This window comes from Equus caballus, chromosome 20 (genome assembly GCF_041296265.1).
Source record: "Equus caballus isolate H_3958 breed thoroughbred chromosome 20, TB-T2T, whole genome shotgun sequence".
Taxonomy (NCBI): domain Eukaryota; kingdom Metazoa; phylum Chordata; class Mammalia; order Perissodactyla; family Equidae; genus Equus; species Equus caballus.
This window is the reverse complement of record NC_091703.1, coordinates 29,766,074-29,787,123: the sequence shown is the minus strand read 5'-3', so window position 1 is coordinate 29,787,123 and position 21,050 is coordinate 29,766,074. Positions and strand designations below refer to the sequence as shown.

The 21,050-nt window shown below is 38.3% G+C and overlaps 2 non-coding genes across 2 annotated transcripts; both read left to right on the top strand.

Annotated features, from left to right (window-relative positions):
• The first annotated feature begins 668 nt into the window (after positions 1–668).
• TRNAK-UUU (transfer RNA lysine (anticodon UUU)) lies at positions 669–741 on the top strand. The gene has a single exon. It is a non-coding gene; the product is annotated as a tRNA-Lys (tRNA).
• Positions 742–7,558: 6,817 nt separating this feature from the next.
• Positions 7,559–7,630, top strand: TRNAA-CGC (transfer RNA alanine (anticodon CGC)). Its single transcript has one exon. It is a non-coding gene; the product is annotated as a tRNA-Ala (tRNA).
• The last annotated feature ends 13,420 nt before the right edge of the window (positions 7,631–21,050 follow it).

Below are 21,050 nucleotides of genomic sequence, written 5' to 3'. Positions count from 1 at the left end.
CGCTATAACGAAGCTCCCCAGATTCAAAATCTGTCAGGTTTGGGAAACTCTGACCTAGAACCTGGATGGAGTGAACTGAGTTATTGCTAAGATCCCACGCAGGGGGAGGCAGAGGGGACCGGAGAGGAAGGGTGAAGCGATGGGTGATTGGGAAGAGGAATGAGGTGAGTTTGGAGTATAGCCAAGTAGGGAGAAGAGGGCTTGAATATGGATCTTTAAACACTAATAGGATTTGGACAGATAAGTAGGAAGGACTGTCCAAGCTCCGCTTCTTTTCTCTGCATCCTCTAGGTTTGAGGAAATATTGGAGTCCAGTGAAGTGAGCTGAAAACTCTTGTCGCCTAAGAAGATCCCACTCATTTTTACCCAAACTGTTGGCTTTTGAGAGCAACATGGGGCCTCTTTCCATAGCTAAGCTCTTCAGAGCTCATCCCTGTGGCTGGATTTTTAAGAGTAGTCAAGTTGCTTCAATCCCAGTGTCTGGTTGTGATGGCAGCAGATTAGTGTAGAGTGTAGAAGTGGGATCGGCTGGCTGCTTTTGGTTTGAGTATGTGAGGTACATCTGCACGCGATTGATTTGAAACACTTTGTCCGAGAAGGCAAAACAAAGTTGACAATAACCTAATGAATTATCTTTATGGGCAGTAGAAAAAACATGGCAGGTGTGAGCCCGGATAGCTCAGTCGGTAGAGCATCAGACTTTTAATCTGAGGGTCCAGGGTTCAAGTCCCTGTTCGGGCGTCAACTTTCAATTTTTCTTCCCCATGTAACCTCATTTCCCAAAAAGTACTTGCTCCCCATCTTGGGCATTTGACCTGCCAGAGAGAAAAATGATTAATGACCCTGTGAATGAAGACAATCAGATAAACTTGAGATGTGTGATACTCGGAAGTAAGTGAGAACGGAGAGGGATCCTGCGGAGGAGGATAATGCTTTTCTGCCTCTGTGGTGGGTTGTTCTACTTTTGCTTTGTGGATGTTAGATGGGGCCAGCAAGGAGGAGGAGTTTGGGTTTGAACACGATTAACTTAAGATGCCTACAAATGTAAGATACCGTCTTGTGAAAGTAATTTGGCAACCACAGTGATCCCTGAAACTGCAACTCTGCAGGAATCTGTGATTGGGAGATTTTTAAGAAATTAATTTTGTAGCTACAGAAAAAGAGAGGGATTACATGTAGAGTGATAATCAAAAAGAGTTCATTGTGATTTGAAGATTGGGAACTCATTAATGGTATTCGTGGAAAACCATGAAGTGAACTAGAGTGACCTCGGGCTCTGGTTTCATTCCAGATCGCATAATGTTCCTGGAACTTCCTTCGAAATCCCAGGAACTGCTTAGATCTAGGTGAAGTTATTGCTCTCTCTTTTTTGCCCTCCTTTGTCCATATGAAACTCTTGCTCATGTTCACAGAAATCCCATGAAGTAGATTTTGAACTTGGGTGGACCCCATTTATCTGGCAGAACTTGTCCCTCATTTGGTCCAAAAGGCTCATCAAACTGTTAGAATGTGAGAATAGGAAACAGAAAAGTGACAGGTCTCACTGAGGGAGAGAACTGTGTGGGGTAGGGAAATGGGGCTGGCTTTAATTTGCCTTCGGGTGTTGACATAAAGCACAACTAGGATCATGTCCAGTGTCCTTGGTAAATCATTACTCTGCATTATGACCGGAGCAAACTGGATTCCAAGAGGGCTCTTGTACATTCCTGATGTGGAGGGTTTTTTTTCCTGTTTGCCTCCAGCCATATCTCAAAAATTATTTTATGAATTTTTGCGGCAAGGTCCAGTCTTTCTTTGCACAGCATTACTGAAACATCTATTCGATGGAGGGCTGTGGGATTAACTCAAGTTACAGCATTTTTTGAGGAACTCAATCTTTTAATCAGAAGACAGAATACACCCCAGCCTAATGTACTCTATTAAGAAAACCTCAAAACATAGGAAGCATATGCCTAATCCATCTATGTCCTGAGGGAAAATAGAAGCCAATTGTATACTTTTTTGGGAGGAGTCCCAGAGACATGTTGTAATATCATTTGCATGTGTTGGAATATCATTGCACATACCATGCATGATATCCTTTGATGTTATAAAAACTCTTTTACATGACCCTGTTTTACAGATAAGGAAAGGATAATGAAATAAGTTCTAAAATTTGCCCCAGTTCACCAACTTCTAAATAGCATTAAGTTACAAATCTGGATTATAGGACTGCAACTCTTGAGTTCTTTTCTCATAAAATGATACTATACTCACAAATACACATGCCCAATTTAGTGGTTCCCTCCTGTTTCAGGTCATATGTTAGATGTAAAAGACACAGAGTTCAATTAGACAGAGAATAAACATATAATATAATATAATACGAGTTTTTTTTACACAATTTTTACATAAGCCTTTTCAATCCAGGCTTATTGAAGGCATTCAATGGTTATTTGTTTAATGATGTACCAGTTTTCCATTTAGTATGTGGTCAATTGCCAGAAATTAAATCAAGTAACTCCTATCATTTCTGCCATTTGGAATAAAAAAGGACCAGAAGAAACAGAGCAGTCATGAAGGCTTGGAACAGAGGACTATGATGCCTTTTCAACCAGGACATGTGCCATCCCATGCCTCTCCCTTGCTTTGTGTACTGCGGATTGGAAGAATAACTTTCTGTTACTTGCTTTAACAATCCAATTTTCTCAAGAATCTCTCATAATAGAGTAATATTAAAGGGAAGAAATAAGACACTTTCTTAAATATCTGAAAACTATTATGTATAAATAACGAGCTGAGAGAGGACAGAAGGTAATATGGTTCTTCCAGGTTACTCTCCCCTAAATCAAGAGTCATGATGATGAGAGTTGGGGTGGAGAAACCTGAGGCAGGAACTACGTTTATCACAAGAAATTATATTTGTTTATCATCTTTGTGATAATTAACTCAATGTTTACTTTCTCATTGGACTTATTTAGGAAAATATTTCAGAATCTCTTTCCTATTTACCAGTCAGAGGAAAATAAATTTGGTGATATCAGCAAATATATATATATACACACATATACATATATAACATTATATATTATATATAAATTACATGTACACACACATACATAATCACCCATCATGAAGTATCATTTATCCATAGACTGTCCGTGGATTATCTAATTTAATTCTAACAATGGCCAAGAGTAAATACTGAACTCAACATTGAAATAAGATTTTGTCTTACTTTAGACTATACTACCTAATACCTCATAACACTATCATAGGTACTAAAAGTCACTTCTTAAAACTGATATTCATTCCTGTGTTACACATGCATCTTAGAAAAAATAGTTACACATCTTAGAAAAACAGCAAGGGAAGAGAATTCTGTAGCATGATAAATTATACACATTTTAAATCATAGTCTTTATCTTAGAATAATTTGTTTGGATAAACTCGAGAGCAACAGTAATGGCATAATTTAAAAAAAGAGGCATCAATATTGAAAAAAAATAAGGGCAAAATTACATTTATGCTCTGATAATATAGTTTGCAATATTGTGAAAGAAATTAAAAGAGCTAAAAACCCATATAAAAGAAAGTTCATACAAGTGCTAAGTAGGAAATATGTATATATCAGTGTACTAGTTATCTATTGCTGCGTAATAAATTACTCTGTCTGTTATGATGCAGTCTCTGATGTTGTAGAACTCCTCTGCCTCATTCTAATCATTAGAAGAGAGTCAATAAGTCTGGCTCACACTCAAGGGAAGGGAAACCAGCCTCCTTTTCTTGAAGGAAGGAGTATTAAATAATTTGTGGACATTTTCAAAACACCATGACCAGCAACAGTCAATTAGAAGAAAATATAGGAAGAAGACATATGGTAATTTTAATAAAAATATAAATTAATAATAAATTAAAGTATCCACTAGTTACATAAAAAAGCAACAGTAACTTAATAAGGGGTTTATATACATATTCTAGTGCATGGAGAGAATATCCCATTCCTAGATCAGAATGCTTAGTGTTTTAAAATACCAGTTCTCCCCATATTAGCCTATAACTTTAAAAATCTCTCCCCCAAATTTAGGTGCAATTAGTTTGGACATTGAAAAAATATCAGTAGAATATTAAGAGAAGGTTTGCCTTAGTAGATATAAAACATATTATAAATCTACAGTAATTAAACCAAGAAATACTTGGATCAAGAACAGGCAGAAAGATCAGTGGTGTTGCTAAAAATACATGGAACTAAATGCATATCAACTTGTAGCTTAAAATTTAAAAAAAAGACATACATGCTGGAATCAGTTGTCCTGTGTTCAAATCCCAGCTCTGCCACTTACTAGTTGTGGGACTTTGGAGAAAATATTCAGTCTCTCATTTTCTCAGCAGTTAAATAAGAATAATAATAGTATTTACCTCATAAGATCATTATGAAGGATAAATAAGATAACATAAGTATGAAATAATACAAATGTTCTTAACCTGGAGCCCAATGATCCCCAGTGGAATCCATGGATAGATTTCAGGCATTCAAGAACTTGGATGGAAAAAATTACAAATTTATATTTACTAGCCTCCAAGTGAAATTTACTATTGTTTTTACATATGACTATAGGCAGCAAACCACAGAAGTAGTAGCAGCATCTGTGATTTTGTCAACAACAGTAATCATAGATGTAGATTATATTCATCATTAGTTGAAATTACAGTACTTATGAGACCAACCACTAAATTACATGTTACTGAATGTAGCTGGCCAACTTTTGGGCAATTCTCTACCTAATAGTCATCAGCCACCAAATAGTGGTCTCCTGTTCTCATGTTGGTGACCCAGACATCTACATTGTTTTCCAATATTTCCATCACAATCATTTATTGATCAATATGAAAGATGGTGAGTAATTTTCATTGTTAAAGTTTTGCAACACTATGTGTGGTTCAAATGAGAATTTTTAACTCTTGTAGGGCAGTGTGGCCCTTTGTAACAAAGATACGCACGCTAGCAATGACTGTAAAACAGGCAAGCTCAAACATAAGTGATAGCTGAGATAGCCATTCAATTATGTTATTTAAGGAAACTTCCAAATAATGCTAAAAGATTTTTCCAGTGATATGGGTCATTCACAGTACTTTCCATTTTCTTGTCCACTGAATGTCCTTTTTGACTTTATTCTGCTTGGCTGTATTGTCTGTGAACAATGACTATTTTGTTTTTTGCTTTCCAATCATTTAAACTTTTTTGTTTTTATTTTACTTTATCTCACTCTTTTGTTTATTTTAATTTAATGCCATGGGGTAAATTATAGTACATTAATACAATGTGATATTACACAACTACTAAAAATGAGGTTCGAGACATTGGCGATGCAGAGGTGAATAAGACACAGTCCCTAACGTGAAGGAACTCACAGCTTTGTGGGGCTGACAGAAAACAGAATAACTCTACTAAATTAAAAAATATATATGACAATATAATTCCAGTTTTTTAAAAAAATGAAACACACAAACACATACACAGACAGGGAAAAATACTGGAATCACATACAACAAAATGTTGACAGATTTTTAAGTGGTGGAATTTCTCCTGATTTTTATCTTAACCTTCTTGCTTATCTGCATTTTCCCATATTTTCTGCAAGGAATATATATTTCTTTTAAAGTAAGGGGGAAAAGTGTAAAATTTATCTCCAAATCAAATACTTCTAGAGCTCATATTTGTCTGGTCCCTTGCTAGTTACTGCAAGGTGTTAGCCTCCTATAAGGAAAGAAAATTTGGAAAGTTAAGAAAAGGATAACTATACTAAAGAAAAACTACCTATATTCTCACCACTTTTTCAGAAGCTCTCTTGAAATCAAACTTGTCAATATTTTCCTTTAAATAATTTTGGACTTTTGAATCACAAGTGGAATGGTCTTCCCCACTCCAAAGTTATAAAAAATTTACTTGTGTTTTTGAAGCACTCTGTTTTGTTTTCATAAATCTCAAACACCATTTTGATAAAGAGAATCTACAAAAACTCTACAGTTAACATGGTACTTAATGGTGAGAAACTCAAAGCTTCCAGCTAAGATCAGCGGCAAGGCAAAGATGTTCCCCCTCACCATTCCTTTCCAGTATCATATCGGAAGTACTAGCTAATGCAATAAGACAAGATAAAGAAATAAAAGGTATACAGAAGGAAGACCTACATTGGCACACATTATCTCCCACAGTCCATAGTTTACATTAGGGTTCACTTTTGGTGTTGTACCATCTGAGTTTTGACAAATACTGGTATAGTATCGCACATAATGGTTTCCCACCAGCAATAAATGAGAGTCCCTGTTGTTCCACATCCTCCCCAGCATTTGGTGTTGTCAGTGTTGAGGATTTTGGCTATTCTAGTAGGTGTGTAGCAGTATCTCATTACTGTTTTAGTTTACAGTTTCCTGATGACTATGATGTGGAGCATCTTTTCATGTGCTTATTTGACATCTGTATATCTTCTTTGGTGAAGCGTCCAGACATTTTTTCCTGTTTTTTAAATTAGTTGTCCATTTCCTTGTTGAGTTTTAACAGTTCTTTGTACATTTTGGATACCAGTCCTCTATAGATAGGTGTTTTTGGAAATATTTTCTCCCAGTCTGTGGCTTGTCTTCTCATTCTCTTGAGAGTGTTTTTTGCAGAACAGAAGTTTTAAATTTTATTAAAGTCCAACTTAATTACTTTTTTCATAGATCGTGCCTTTGGTGTTGTCATTTTTACTTTTGAAGAGTTGCTATTCTATGCTGTATAACTTCTGAAGCAAGAGACAAAAACTACGAGCCCCGGGCTGCTGCCGCTGGGTCTGGGTCAGGGAAGCGCTTTGAGCGGATCGCAGCCGCGCAGCTGAGGCTGCTGCTGTGGTCCGCTCCGGGAGAAGTGGGATCCCGGCTTAGGCGGAATTACCCAGGTTCATTCTTCCGCACAGTAGCCTTGCAGAGATTCCAGGCGATGTAAGAGGGACGAGAATCTGGCACGTGGATAAAGGAAAGGGTGAAACAAAGAAATGCAGGCTTCTTAAATTCAAGATTCTCCATGAAGCCAAAGTTCACAGACAATCGCTCCGGGGTCAAGTGGGCTAGATGGTCTGTGTGGGCCGAGCCATTGGCTCTGACACCAAAGATCAGGGCAGAATTTTCACGTTTTCATCTATCTGGACAGTTTTCATCCCAGCAGGATGAAGTTGCGAGCGGCAGCTTCAAATATTCATTTGACCCTTCGACTCAGTCTGCTGCAAGAAATTTGGCTCTCAGAACATTCTTCCAAGCGTTCTGAAAAATCTCTTAATTCTTTCCTCTTGGGATTCGACGTGGCCTAAAGGAGGAAAAACAATTGTGCTGAAGCTACTAAAATTGTGCTCTGCTCAGTAACGATACCGAGCTGGATGTTGTCGGTGTGTCTCGGAAGGAGGCTACTTGGATGTAATGTGAACGAAGTGTTAGGTGTAATTCATTCTGAAAGATGACCACTCTATGGTTGAACACAAAATAATTATTCTAAATGCTCCTAGATTTTATCAGGACAGGAATCCTACCTGACAACCGTCCTTTGCTAGGGGATGTAGCTCAGTGGTAGAGCGCATGCTTCGCATGTATGAGGCCCCGGGTTCGATCCCCGGCATCTCCAACGGAGTTTCTTGTTCTTGGCTTTTGCCTAATTGAGGCTCTGGCTTTTAATTATTAAATAAAATATTTTAGTCCTTTCTCATTTTTGCCATGTCATTTATTTTAAGTCGAGCTATTTCCCATCGGTATATTTACTGTTCTTCCGCTTGGTTAACTAACCACCGCCATAGTCCCTGCTTCCTGGAGACTTCCCTGAGGTGTATTATTATGCAGTAAACAGTACTAAAACGGCAGGGACAATTCAGAAGTAAATTCATCCCATGAACGCGTCCAGGAAGAGGGAATACAGCTGCATATCAAAGAATGGCTTAACTCAATTAAATGAGGTCCTATCCCTTCCCACGTTTCACTGGAAAATAATCAATAAAAATAAAATACCTCAGCAATTTTTTTTAGGGTGAAGGGAAGGTAGCATGCTTTTTTTAGTATTGACGTACTAGTTGCATATCGGTATTCAAAGGTCCACCCTAGGACCATAAGAAGAATTTCTTCATATGCTATAATTTCTAACCTAGTTACCATTTTATTTCTCATTGCACCTTTGGCTTTACTCAACGTTTCTGTGCAGGAGAGCTGGTCATGGCCCAGTGCAAGGGGTCTGGGAAAGTAGTAAAGGTTAGGAATAGCTTGTGGAAGTGGAAGTCAGAATTGGTTAGAAACCCATAAAAGATTGCCTGATAGCACTGGGGATCCAATTGAGGTTGCATTCTGGACAATTGTAATTAAATGGATTTTTTGCCTTACATGATTACTGCATTGCACTTACGTTCATTCCTCGATTCAGTTTAGAACTCTGTAATATTGATAATATAATAACAGTAACTCACTTTTTTGTTTCTGTTCACATTTAAAAATACACTTAAAAAAAGCAACATGTATAATCCAGAGTAATCTCTCCATCTCAAGATCCTTAAATTAATCAATCTTTGAAGTCCCCTTTGTCATGTAGGTAACATATCCACAGGTTTTGGAAATTAGTACAAGAATGTATTTTGGGATGGAGGGGAACACGTTTTTCTGCGTACCACAGTATCCTGTTTACCAATCCCAATCTTCTATCTTTTCTAGCAACCTCAACCACTTACTTCCACAACTTCTGTGTTTCTACTTAATTGAAACTTCCATTTCCTTGACATTTCTTTTTCCTCATGAGTCTTCTGTTCCTACCCTTTCTTCCTTCCATATTCTTATAGATTGAAAGTTTGTGTCCTCCCAAAATTCATATGTTGAAACCTTATCCTTAATGAGATAGTATTAGGAGATGGGGCCTTTAGGAGGTGACTGGGTCATGAGGAGGGGGAGCTCTCATCAATGGGGTTAGTTTCTTTATAAAAGAGACCCCAGAGAGCTCCCTCATCCCTTTCTGTATGTAAGGACACAGCAAGAAGATGGCTATCTATGAACTAGAATGTGGGTTCTCATCAGACACTGAACGTACAGGCACCTTGATCTTGGATATCCCAACTTCCAGAACTGTAAGAAATAAATTTTTGTTGTTTATAAACCACCTAGTCTGTGGTATTCTGTTATAGCAGCCAAAATAGACTAAGACACATATCCATCTGAGATTTTTTGTTGTTGTTGTTGACCCTGAGCTAAAATCTGTTGCCAATCTTCCTCTTTTTGCTTGAGGAAGATTGTCCCTGAGCTAACGTAGGAGCCAATATTCCTCTGTTTTGTATGCGGGATGCCTCCACAGCATGGCTTGATGAGTGGTGTGTAGGTCTGTACTGGGATCCTGCCAGTAAACTCCAGGCCACAGAAGTGGAGTGTGGGAACCTAACAACTATGGCACCGGGTCTGCCCTAGATCTTAGACTTTTTGATTCTTCACTTCAGCCACATTTTGACAATGTCCTCACACTCCTTTGTTTTATACTGAACATCCTCCGTCAGAAGTCTAACTGTAGATGATTCCAAATGTGTCTTCTTATTCACTGTACTAAGACTGCTGAGTACTGCTGGAAAATATCACATCTCTATGAAGATAAGTGCCACTCTAAATATTAACTAGGCCTTCACTGCCTAGTCTTGGAGGCCTGTTCCCGGAATCTCCCCTGCCTTCAAACCCATCACAAGTTCTGGGAAGCTTAGGCTGCTGTTGCTTCTCCCCTCATCCATTCAGAATAAAAGCAAAGAGGCCAGATGACTGCTGCACCCTCTTCTGGGATGGGTCCAAGAGGTAATTCTGTACTCATCATCTCCTCCTACATAGGGATTCAACTTGGTGTCATCTTCACAGAGGAGAGAAAGAGCAAGATTAATGGAATCATTATAGCCTTTGTTACTTTGAGTCTGGATAGGACTTAAGGGAAGTTCACTCCAACCCTTCATTTCAGAGGCAAGGAAACTGAAGCACAGAGGGGCAAGGTGACTCATTTGTACCTCCTAATGTTACTCCACCTTCCTTTTGCATTTCCCTAATAGGATTTACAATAGCTACTTCAAAACTTCTTCACTCTCTTGAACTTCTAATCCTGCTTTCTGTCCTTTCAGCTGACTTTGCCTCCTACTTTAAACATAAAAATGCCATCAAATAAAAGCTATCTTAATTTCCTTCAGCAGCTTAAAAAATGTGCTTATATGTGTATTCCTCCTTTTTTCATTATGGTCTGGTAAAATGGAAGAAATATCCCTTGTCTCAGTGCTGCTCAAGCTTGAATGTCCATACACATCACCTCTGAATTTTGCTAAAATGAAAATTCCTCGGGTCTGGGGTGAAGCCTGAGATTTTACATTTATAACTAGCTCCCAGGTGATGCTGATGCTGCTGGTCTCTATGCTACACTTCTGGTGGCAAGACTGTAACCCATCTAGGGCTAGTCAGCCAACTGTGCTTAGGCCATCATGTCTTGCCTTCAGAGGGACCTTGCTCCATCAATTATTCTCACCCTCTCATATCTTCAATCTCTCCCTCTCTACTGGCTTCTTATTATTTAAAATAGTTCATATTTCTTCCATACCAAAAATCTCCCCTGGCTCCGTGTTCTCCTATAGTCACCTCTCTCTCTTCTCCCCTCTCAATTCTAGCCACATTTCTTGAAACACACCTCTCTATATTGTGTCTTCATTTCTCATCTCACTCTCTCTTCTCAATCCTCTGAATATGATCTTAATGCCTAGAACTCTAGTCAATTGGTTACCAGAGCAACCAATAATTCCTTCTTCTCTACACTGATGGGCATATTAGTCTTCACTTTATGAGACACATTACAGTATTTGATCTAATGACCGTTCTTTTGAAATGCTTTTCCCTGTCTTTCAAAGGTAACACCTTGTATTTATTTCACTTAAGTTACTTGTTCAACTCTTCCTTTTTTGCTTAAATGTTGATTTTTTCAGAGTTCAGACACAGACATTCTTTCTTCAAACTCTACACCTTCTTCCTAAGCACTCTTATATACAATTGCTCTAAATACCCTCTATAAGCTATTTCTTTTTTCTTTTTTTTGCTGATATTTCTCAAATATACATCTTGAGTCCCTATCACTCTCACAAGAGTCAAATCCATACAGCCTACAGTATATCTCCACTTCATTGTTCGATAAACACCCTGCCCTGTTCCTCCCACAGACATCTAATCAATCATTAAGGACTCTTAAAGCTACCCTCTATTATCTCTCAAAACCATATACTGCTTTGCCACTCATTCACTCTAGTATGCATCTCCAGAAATTCTTCAAACTCTGTGTAAATATCCGTAAGTCAACTTCCCTTCTCTCCTTGCACTAGGCTTTCTTGGCAAGGTACTCAATCAATGTTAAAACTAACTACACACTTATTTCATGGCAATGCATAAGAGGCCACAATTTTCCAAAGAAGAACACCCCAACCACCCTATGGGACTCATTTTAAATTGACAGCAATAAATACTAAATAGGTAGACAATGCTGCCTAGCAATCCCAATATTGTTCCCTAGTGAATTTGCTTTCCCTCTCTTAATAATGGCTATTTCTCACTGTGGCATAATAAGACTATATTTGATCTTTGTCCCAGGTTCCTAGCATTGAGCACCTAAAACCCTTGTAATTTCCTAAATAACAGGAGTGTTTTTTGTTACTCATAAGAAGCCCGTTTTTGAGCATACCTGAGTTTATGGTAATAAAGTGGCTTGGAATGAGGCCCCTACATAGCCTTAGGATGGGGCTGGTCACCAGAAAGATTGAGTGATTATAGGGTTGTAACTTTCAGCCCCACCCACCCGCCTCTGAAAAGGTGGGGGCTGGAGATTAAGCTCTAAAAAAACTCTTGAACAAAGAGATTTGATGAGTTTCTGTGTTGGTGAATCCACCGGCGTGCCAGGAGGGTGGTGCACCCCAGTTCCATGAGGACAGAAGCTCCTGTGCTCAGGACCCTTCCAGAACTCATCTTATGTACCTCTTCATCTGGTTGTTCATCTGTATCCTTTATTATATCCTTTATAGTAAACTGGTAAACATATAAGTAGATGTTTCTCTGAGTTCTGTGAGCAGCTTTAGCAAATTAATTGACTCCAAGGAGGGGTTCATGGGAACCTCCAGTTTATAGCCAGTTGATCAGAAACACAAGTAACAGCCTGGACTTGTTTTTGACATCTGAAGTGGGGGCAGACTTGTGGGACTGAGCCCTTAGCCTGTGGAATCTGACACTATCCCTAAGTATATAGTATTAAAATTGAATTAAATTTGTAGGACACCTAGTCAGTGTCCACTGAGAATGGGAGAATTGTTTGGTGGTATTGGAAAAATCACACATCAGACTCATTTTACTTTTACTCTTAAATCTCCTACATTTTTTAGCTCTACCTTTCATACTCAGTTGGTGCCCTAGTTTCACATATCATTCAAAAAATTAGAGGCAATCATATAGAAAGCTCCTTTTCTTCCCATTCTGTCTATCTACGAAGATACACTCTGCTTCTCTGGTGTTATTGTGGTCAAAGTATATTAGCTTCTTTGGAAAGTTCTACTTGTGTTCCTGATCCTCCTCTCGTTAGCTCTGAGGAGATATTCTCCTGTAATTATTTACTTATTTTTCTACCTTATCAATTTCTCTCTGCATAAACACATGCTGTCATACTCTTACCTAAAAACAAACCAAAACCAAAGAAAAAAAAGAACAAAGCAAAGCAAAACCAAACTCCACTGATTCTACATTTCCCTCTCAATACTGCTCATATCTCTGCTCTGTCTGTTTTTTTAACTAAGGGACTTTATTTTTTAGAGACAGTTTTAGATTTACAGAAAAAGTGAGCAGAAGGTACAGAAAGTTCCTATGAACTGTCGACGAAAATAATCCATAACCAATCTATAAATGAAAATTTGGGTGAGTTTATTCTGAGCTGAAATCTGAGGACCATGGCCCGGGGCCTTTCTTCCCCAAGGAAGAAAGGGCATCCAAGAAGTGAGGTGTACAGAGTGGTTATACACCCCTAAACAGGACGTTTCACGTATGATTGAAATGTCCCTCTCACAATAGTCACAAGATTGCCCTGTTGGCACAGCACTTGATGGACACAGCAGGTAGTGGGTCTGCTATCTCAGTGGGCTTAGCAGGAGGCAAGTCTACTGTCTCGAGCTGGGTGTCACAGATGAGCGCAGCAATCAGTTCCTAGCCTAAGGAAAGATGCTTCATCCTTAAGGAAATGCCAACGTTGGGAGGGGGAGGGAAGTTGTACCTTTATCTCAAGGGCCTTTGTTCTTGCCATGGGGAATGTCTAAAGCAGATATACAATGCATGCTCAATGGCCAAGGTCAGGCCCTTTTGGAAAGACAAGGTCAGGCCGAATTAGGTTTACACCAAATGGCTTCCTCATATTCTCCAATATAGCCTATTGCTTGCCATTTTTATTTGTCAATATCCTTTTAGGTCCCCCTCCCCTGCAAATTTCTCCTATTATTAACTAACATCTTATATTCATGTGGTATCTTTGCTACAATTGATGGGCCAATATTGATACATTATTATTAACTAAAGTCCATAGTTTACACTGGGGTTCTTTCTTTGTGCTGCACGTTCTACGGGTTTTGGCAAATGTGTAATGACATGTATCCACTGTTGCAGTATCATGTAGAACAATTTCACCGCCTTAAAAATCCCCTCAGCTCTGCATATTCATCAGCCCTCTCTCTCCCTGACCCCTGGCAAACACTGATCTTTTTTACTGCCTCCATAATTGTGCCTTTTCCAGGATGCCATATTGTTGCAGTCATGCAGTACGTAGCCTTTTCAAATTGGCTTCTTTCACTTAGTAATATGTATTTAAGATTCATTCTTCAATGCCTTTTCTTGACTTGATGGGTCATTTCCTTTCAGCGTTGAATAATGTTCCATTATATGGATGTAGCACTGTTTGTTTATCCATTTGTCTATTGAAGGATATCTTGATTGCTTGCAAGTTTTGGCACTTATGAATAAAGCTGTTATAAACATCTGTGTGCAGGTTTTAGTGGGGATGCAAATTTCAAATTCATTTGGGTAAATGCCAAGGAATATGACTGCTGGATCACATAGTGAGAGTATGTTCAGTTTGGGAGCAATCACCAAGCTGTCTTCCAAAGTGGCTTTGCCATTTTGCATTCCCACCAGCAATAAATCAGAGTTCCCAGTGTTCCACATCCTCCTCAGCCTTTGGTATTGCTAGTGTATTGGATTTTGGTCATTCTAATAAGTTTGTGGTAGTATTTCATTATTGTTTTAATTTGCAATTCCCTAATGACAAATGATACTGAGCATCTTTTCATATGCTTATCTACCATCTGTATGACTTCTTTGTAGACAGCTCTTCAGATCTCCTGCCTACTTTTAAATTGGGATGTTTGTTTTCTCATTGTCCAGTTTTAAGAGTTCTTTGTATATTTTGGATACGAGTCCTTTATCAGACATATGTTTTGGAAATATTTTCTCTCAATATATGACTTGTCTTATCACTTTCTTAACAATGTTGTTCATGGAATAGAAATTTTAAAATTTAATGATATCTAATTTATCATTGTTTTTTTATGGATTGTGCTTTTGCCAAACCCAAAATCACCTAGATTTTCTCCTATGTTGTCTTCAAGGAGTTTTATAATTTTGAAACTTACAATTAAGTCTATGATCCATTTTGAGTTAATTTTTGTGAAAGGTATAATGTTTACGTTGATTGATTTTTTTGCGTGTGGAAGTCCAAGTTCTTCCAGCACCATTTGTTGAGAAGACCATCCTTTCTCTACTGTATTGCCTTAACTCCTTTGTCAAAGGGCAGTTGACTATCTCTGCTCTTTTTCATGACAAAAATTTCTTAAAGGAACTGTTTTGTTTTGAGGAAGATTAGCCCTCAGGTAATATCTGCTATGCACCCGCACCGGATGCAAACCGGCAAACCCTAGGCTGCCAGGGCGGAATGTGCAACTGAACTGCTGCACCACCAGGCTGGCCCCTTAAAGTAATTGTTTTTAATTAATGTCTTCTCTTCCTTACCTCATTGGTTCCACAAAGTACTCCACGAAGGCTTCTATTCCTTCTCTTTCAATTGAGTCCAAAGTAATCAATGAGCTCCTTGATGACAGATGGTCACATCTTTGTGTTTATTTCACTTGACCTGTATTTAAAGCAGTTGGCCATTCATTCTTTTTTTATTTTTCCTGTTTTTTGCTTCATATTTTTTTAATTGAGGTATAATTGACATATAATGTTACTTTTATTTTACTTCTTTCAGGTGTACATGATTCAATATTTGTATATATTTCAAAATGATCACCACAATAAGTCTAGTTAACATCTCTCACCATATATAGTTACAAAAAATCTTTTTTCTTGTGATGAGGACTTTTAAGATCTACTTTCTTAACAATTTTCAAATATGCAATACAGTATTATTAACTATGGTCACCATGCTGTGCATTACACCCCTATGACTTATTTATTTTATAACTGGAAGTTTGTACGTTTTGACCCCCTTCACATCCTACCCCCTGCCTCTGGGAACCACCAATCTGTTCTCCATATTTATAAGCTTGATTCTGTTTTTGTTTTAATTCCACATATAAATGAGATCATACGGTATATGTCTTTCTCTGTCTGACTTATTTCACTAAGCATAATGCCCTCAAGATCCATCTATGTTCTTGCAAATGGCAAGACTTCATTCTTTTTTTGTGGCTGAATGGTATTCCATTGTATATGTATCTCCTATGTCTTCTTTATCCATTCATCCATTGATGGACACTTGGGTTGTTTCCTTATGTTGTCTGTTATTAATAGTGATGAGAATTACTTTAGGCTGGTTAATTTTAAAACTGCAGATGAGAAGCAGGCTCTGAGGAGCAGAGTTTGCTTGCCCTTGGAGAGACATTTGCATTTGTGAAAGAAGGGAGATGACCTTGTCTCTAGAAACTCTTAATGGGGAAGGCAAGGACTTAAGTTGGTTACTGTCTGGCAACCTCATGTAACTGATTTAGAGTGGTGGCTTCTGGCCTTTACTTAATCCGATTTGATTCTTATCTAAAAGTTGTGGGACCACCCAATGGCCAGACCCCACCTGCACTGATACCATTTTAATCTTTTTACATGTTCTTTCCTTTATCTTGTAAAGAGATGGCTCACATACCTATGCCTTAAATTTAGCCTTACTCTCCACCCAGGTTTGCAGCAGAAGCAGCGGCAGCAGCACCTCCTCCTGCCCGTGGGCCCTGTCCCCACACAGCACCTTTGACTGCCCATGAGTCCTGTCCCCATGCCGGCAGCAGCAGAAGCTCTGACTGCCCATGAGTCCTGTCCCCATGCCAGCAGTGGCAGGAGCAGCTCTGACTGCCCATGTGTCCTGTCCCCATGCTACTCCACACTATTCTCTAAATAAAAGAGCACTACTGCCAGATCTTGAGAGTCTAAGAAATCTTTCTTTCGACTCCTCGGCTCACCGACCCCGCATCAATAGTGCTGCAATGAATGTGGGGATACGTATATCTTTTTGAATTAGTGTTTTTGTTTTCTTCAGATAAGTACCCAGAGTGGAATTGCTGGATCATACGGTAGTTTTATTCTTAATTCTTTGAGAATTGTCCACACTGTTTTTCATAGTGGTTGCACCAATTTTTATTCCTATCAACAGTGCACAAGAGTTCCCTTTTCCTCACATCCTTGCCAACACTTGTTATTTCTTGTCGTGTTGATAATAGCCATTCTAACAGGTGTAAGGTGATATCTTATTGTGATTTTGATTTGCATTTCCTTGATGATTAGTGATGTTGAGTGTCTTTTCATGTATTCATTGGCCATCCGTAAGTCCTATTTGGGTTTTTATGGAGGCTTCATTACATAGGCATGATTGATTAAATAATTGGCCATTGGCACTTGGTTCAACCTCAAGCCCCTCTCACTTCTCCAGAGGTCAGCATGGTGGGACTGAAATTTCCAACTCTCTAATCACATGGCTGGTTCCCCTAGAAACCAGCTTCCAACATTAGGTGTGGTCCAAATGTCACCTCATTAATATAACAAAAGGCACCTTTGTTTCTTTCATTACTTGGAAAATTCTAAGGGTTTTAGGAGCTCCAGGTATGCCATCAATAGGGATAAAGATCAAATATATATTTCTTATTATAGATAACATCCAGAATATATACCCAGAAGTGAGATTGCTGCATCATATAGTAGCTCTATTTTTAGTTTTTTTAGGAAACTTTGTATCGTTTTCCATAGTGGCTGCACCAATTTACATTCCCAGCAACAGTGCACAAGGGTTCCCTTTTCTCCACATCCTTGCCAATGCTCTTATCTTTTAACTGATGGCCATTCTAACAGGTGTGAGGTGATATCTCAATGTGGTTTTGATTTGTATTTCCCTGACGATTAGTGATGTTGAGCATCTTTTCACGTACATGTTGGCAGTTTGTAAGTTTGGGGTTTTTTTGTTTTCAGAAAACATCTGTTCGGTTCCCCTACCCATTTTTAAATTGGATTGTTTGTTTTTGCTATTGAGTTGTATGAGTTCTTTATATATTTTGGATATTAGCCACTGATCAGATACATAATTTGCAAATATTTTCTCTCATTCAGCAGGTTGCCTTTCCATTTTGCCTTTGCTGTTGTGACAAAAATAATCCATAACCAATCTATAAATGAAAATTTGGGAGAGTTTATTCTGAACTAAAATCTGAGGACCATGGCCTGGGGCCTTTCTTCCCCAAGGAAGAAAGGGCATTGAAGAAGTGAGGTATACAAAGTGGTTATATACCCTGAAAGAGGATGTTTCACATGTGATTGAAATGTCCCTCCCACAATAGTCACAAGATTGCCCTGTCGGCACAGCATTTGATGGACACAGCAGGTAGTGGGTCTGCTATCTTGGCGGGTGCAGCAGGAGGCAAGTCTATTGTCTCGAGCTGGGTGGTCACAGGTGAGCGCAACAATCAGTTCCTAGGCTAAGGAAAGATGCTTCATCCTTAAGGAAATGCCAACGTTGGGAGGGGGAGGGATGTTGTACCTTTATCTCAAGGGCCTTTGTTCTTGCCATGGGGAATCTCTAAAGCAGATATACAATGCATTCTCAATGGCCATGGCCAAGGTCAGGCCCTTTTGGAAAGACAAGGTCAGGTCGAATTAGGTTTACACCAAATGGCTTCCTCATACATTCCAATATATCCTATTACTTGCCATTTTTATTTGTCACTGTGAAGACACTTTTTAGTTTAATGTAGTTTTGATTGTTTATTTTGATATTCAGAACATCTGCCCACTTCTAATCAGATTTTTTTTTGCTTGAGTCATATGAATTCCTTATAGTTTTAAAATATTAACTTCTTATCAGATATACGATTTGCAAATATTTTTTCGCATTTTGGTAGGTGCCTTTTCATTTTTCTGGAGGTCTCCTTTGCTGTGCAGAAGCTTCTTAGTTTGGTGCAGTCCCACTTCAAACCTTCCAAAACTGAATAAAAAAGGAATAGAGAATCTAAATAGACTGATCACTAGTAAGGAGATCAAAACAGTAAGAAAAACCTCCTGAAAAACAAAAGTCCAGATCAGATATCTTCTCTGGTGAATTCTACCAAACATTCAAAGAAGATTTAATATCTTTTCTTCTCAAACTTTTCCAAAAAGTTGAAGAGGATGGAATGCTTCCTAACTCATTTTATGAGGCCTACATTACCCTAATACCAACGCCAAACAAGGACAATGCAAAAAAAAAAAAAAAAAAAGAAAATTACAGGCCAATATCACTGACGAACATAGGTGCAAAAATCCTCAACAAAATATTAGCAAATCAAATGTGATTCATTAAAAGGATCATGTATTATGATCAAGTGGGATTTATACCAGGGATGCAAGGATGATTCAACATCCGCAAATCAATCAATGTGATACACTACATTAACAAAATGAAGAATAAAAATCACATGATCATCTTAATAGATGCAGATAAAGCATTTTCACAAGATTCAGCAGCCATTTATGAGAAAAACTCTCAATAAAATGTGCATGGAAGGAAAATGCCTCAACATAATAAAGGCCATATGCGCCAAACCCACAGCTAACATCATACTCAGTGAAAAACTGAAAGCCATCCCTCTAAGAACAGGAACAAGACAAGGACGCCCACTCTCACCACTCTCATTCAGCACAGTAACGGAAGACCTAGTCAGAGCAATTAGGCAAGAAAAAGAAATAAAATGTATCCAGATTGGAAAGGAAGAATTAAAACTTTCACTATTTGAAGATGACACAATTTTTTATATAGAAAATCCTACAGAATCCACCAAAAAATTATTAGCAATAATAAACAAATACAGTAAACTTTTAGGCTACAAAATCAACATACAAAAATCACTTGCATTTTTATACACTGATGAACTAGCAGAAAGAGAAATCAAGAATACAATCCCATTTACAATCATAACAAAAAATAAAATACCTAGGAATATATTTAACCAAGGAAGTGAAAGACCCGTATGCTGAAAACTGTAAGACATGTTGAAAGAAATCAAAGAAGACACAAAGAAATGGAAAGACATTCCATGCTCAGGGATTGGAAGAAATAACATAATTAAAATGTCCATTTTACCCAAAGCAATCTACAGATTCAATGCAATCCTTATCAATATCCCAATGACATTTTTCACAGAAATAGAACAAAAAATCCCAGAATTTATATGGGACAACTAATGACCCCAAATAGCAATTCTGAGAAAAAGGAACAAAGCTGGAGGCATCACACTCCCTGATTTCAAAGTATACTACAAAGCTGTAGTAATCAAAACAGCATGGTACTGGCAGAAAAACAGACACTCAGATGAATGGAACAGAATTGCGAGCCCCAAAATAAACCCACACATTTATGTACAGCTGATTTGCAACAAAGGAGCCAGGAGTATACAAAGGAGAAAGGAAAATATCTTCAATAGTGTTGGGAAAAATGGACAGCCACAGACAAAAGAAGGAAAGTGAACCACTATCTTACACCACACACAAAAATTAACTCAAAATGGATTAAAGACTTGAATGTAAGACCTGAAACTGCAAAACTCCAAGAATAAAACAGTATGCTCATAAGGCAATATGCTCTTTGACATTGGCCTTAGCAATATCTTTTGGATATGTCTCCTCAGGCAAGAGAAACAAAAGAAAAAACAAAGGGACTGCATCAAACTAAAACCTTCTGCACAGCAATGGAAACAATCAATCAAACAAAAAGGCAATCTACTGATTGGGAGAAGATATTTGCAAATCATATATCCAATAAAAGGTTAATATCTTAAATATATAAAGAACTCATACAACTTAACAACAACAACAAAAACCCCAAACAACCTGATTAAAAAATGAGCAGTGGATCTAAACAGACATTTTTCCAAAGAAGATATGCAGATGGCCAACAGGCACATGAAAAGAGGTTCAACATCACTAATTAATAGGGAAATGCAAATTAATCCCACAATGAGATATCACCTTCCACCTGTCAGAATGGCTATTACTAAAAAGACAGGAAACAACAAGTGCTAGAGAGGGGGTGGTTCTCTGGAAGGCAGGCCTTATTAAGAACAACAGAGTACGTTGGCATATTTCAGAGTGGTTCCTCCTCTCCCCCCTCTACTGGAAACATAAGGGGATTTCCTCCCAATATTTGGATATTTATTGTGAGAACATGGTTGAGCTCCTAAAGATAAAACTCACGGAAGTGTGGGGGCCCCTCTATGGCTGGGTGTCCCTGGAGTTTTTGACTATCGGACTTGTCTATATGGAGCCTCCAGCAATTCGTCAATTACAGTTCACGTTTTTCTATCCCAGCACTGGTTCCCCTGTGGTTTCCATTTGTGAGTGGCTCAGGTGAGCCATTACTTCTTGTATTCACCTGTCTCCCTCTCCAATCTCAGCAGCAGTTTGCCCTGTGTCCTCACCTCTCTTACAAATCCAAGAAGAATTACTGATTTGTCAGTCTGTTCAGCTTCTTACATATTGTTAGG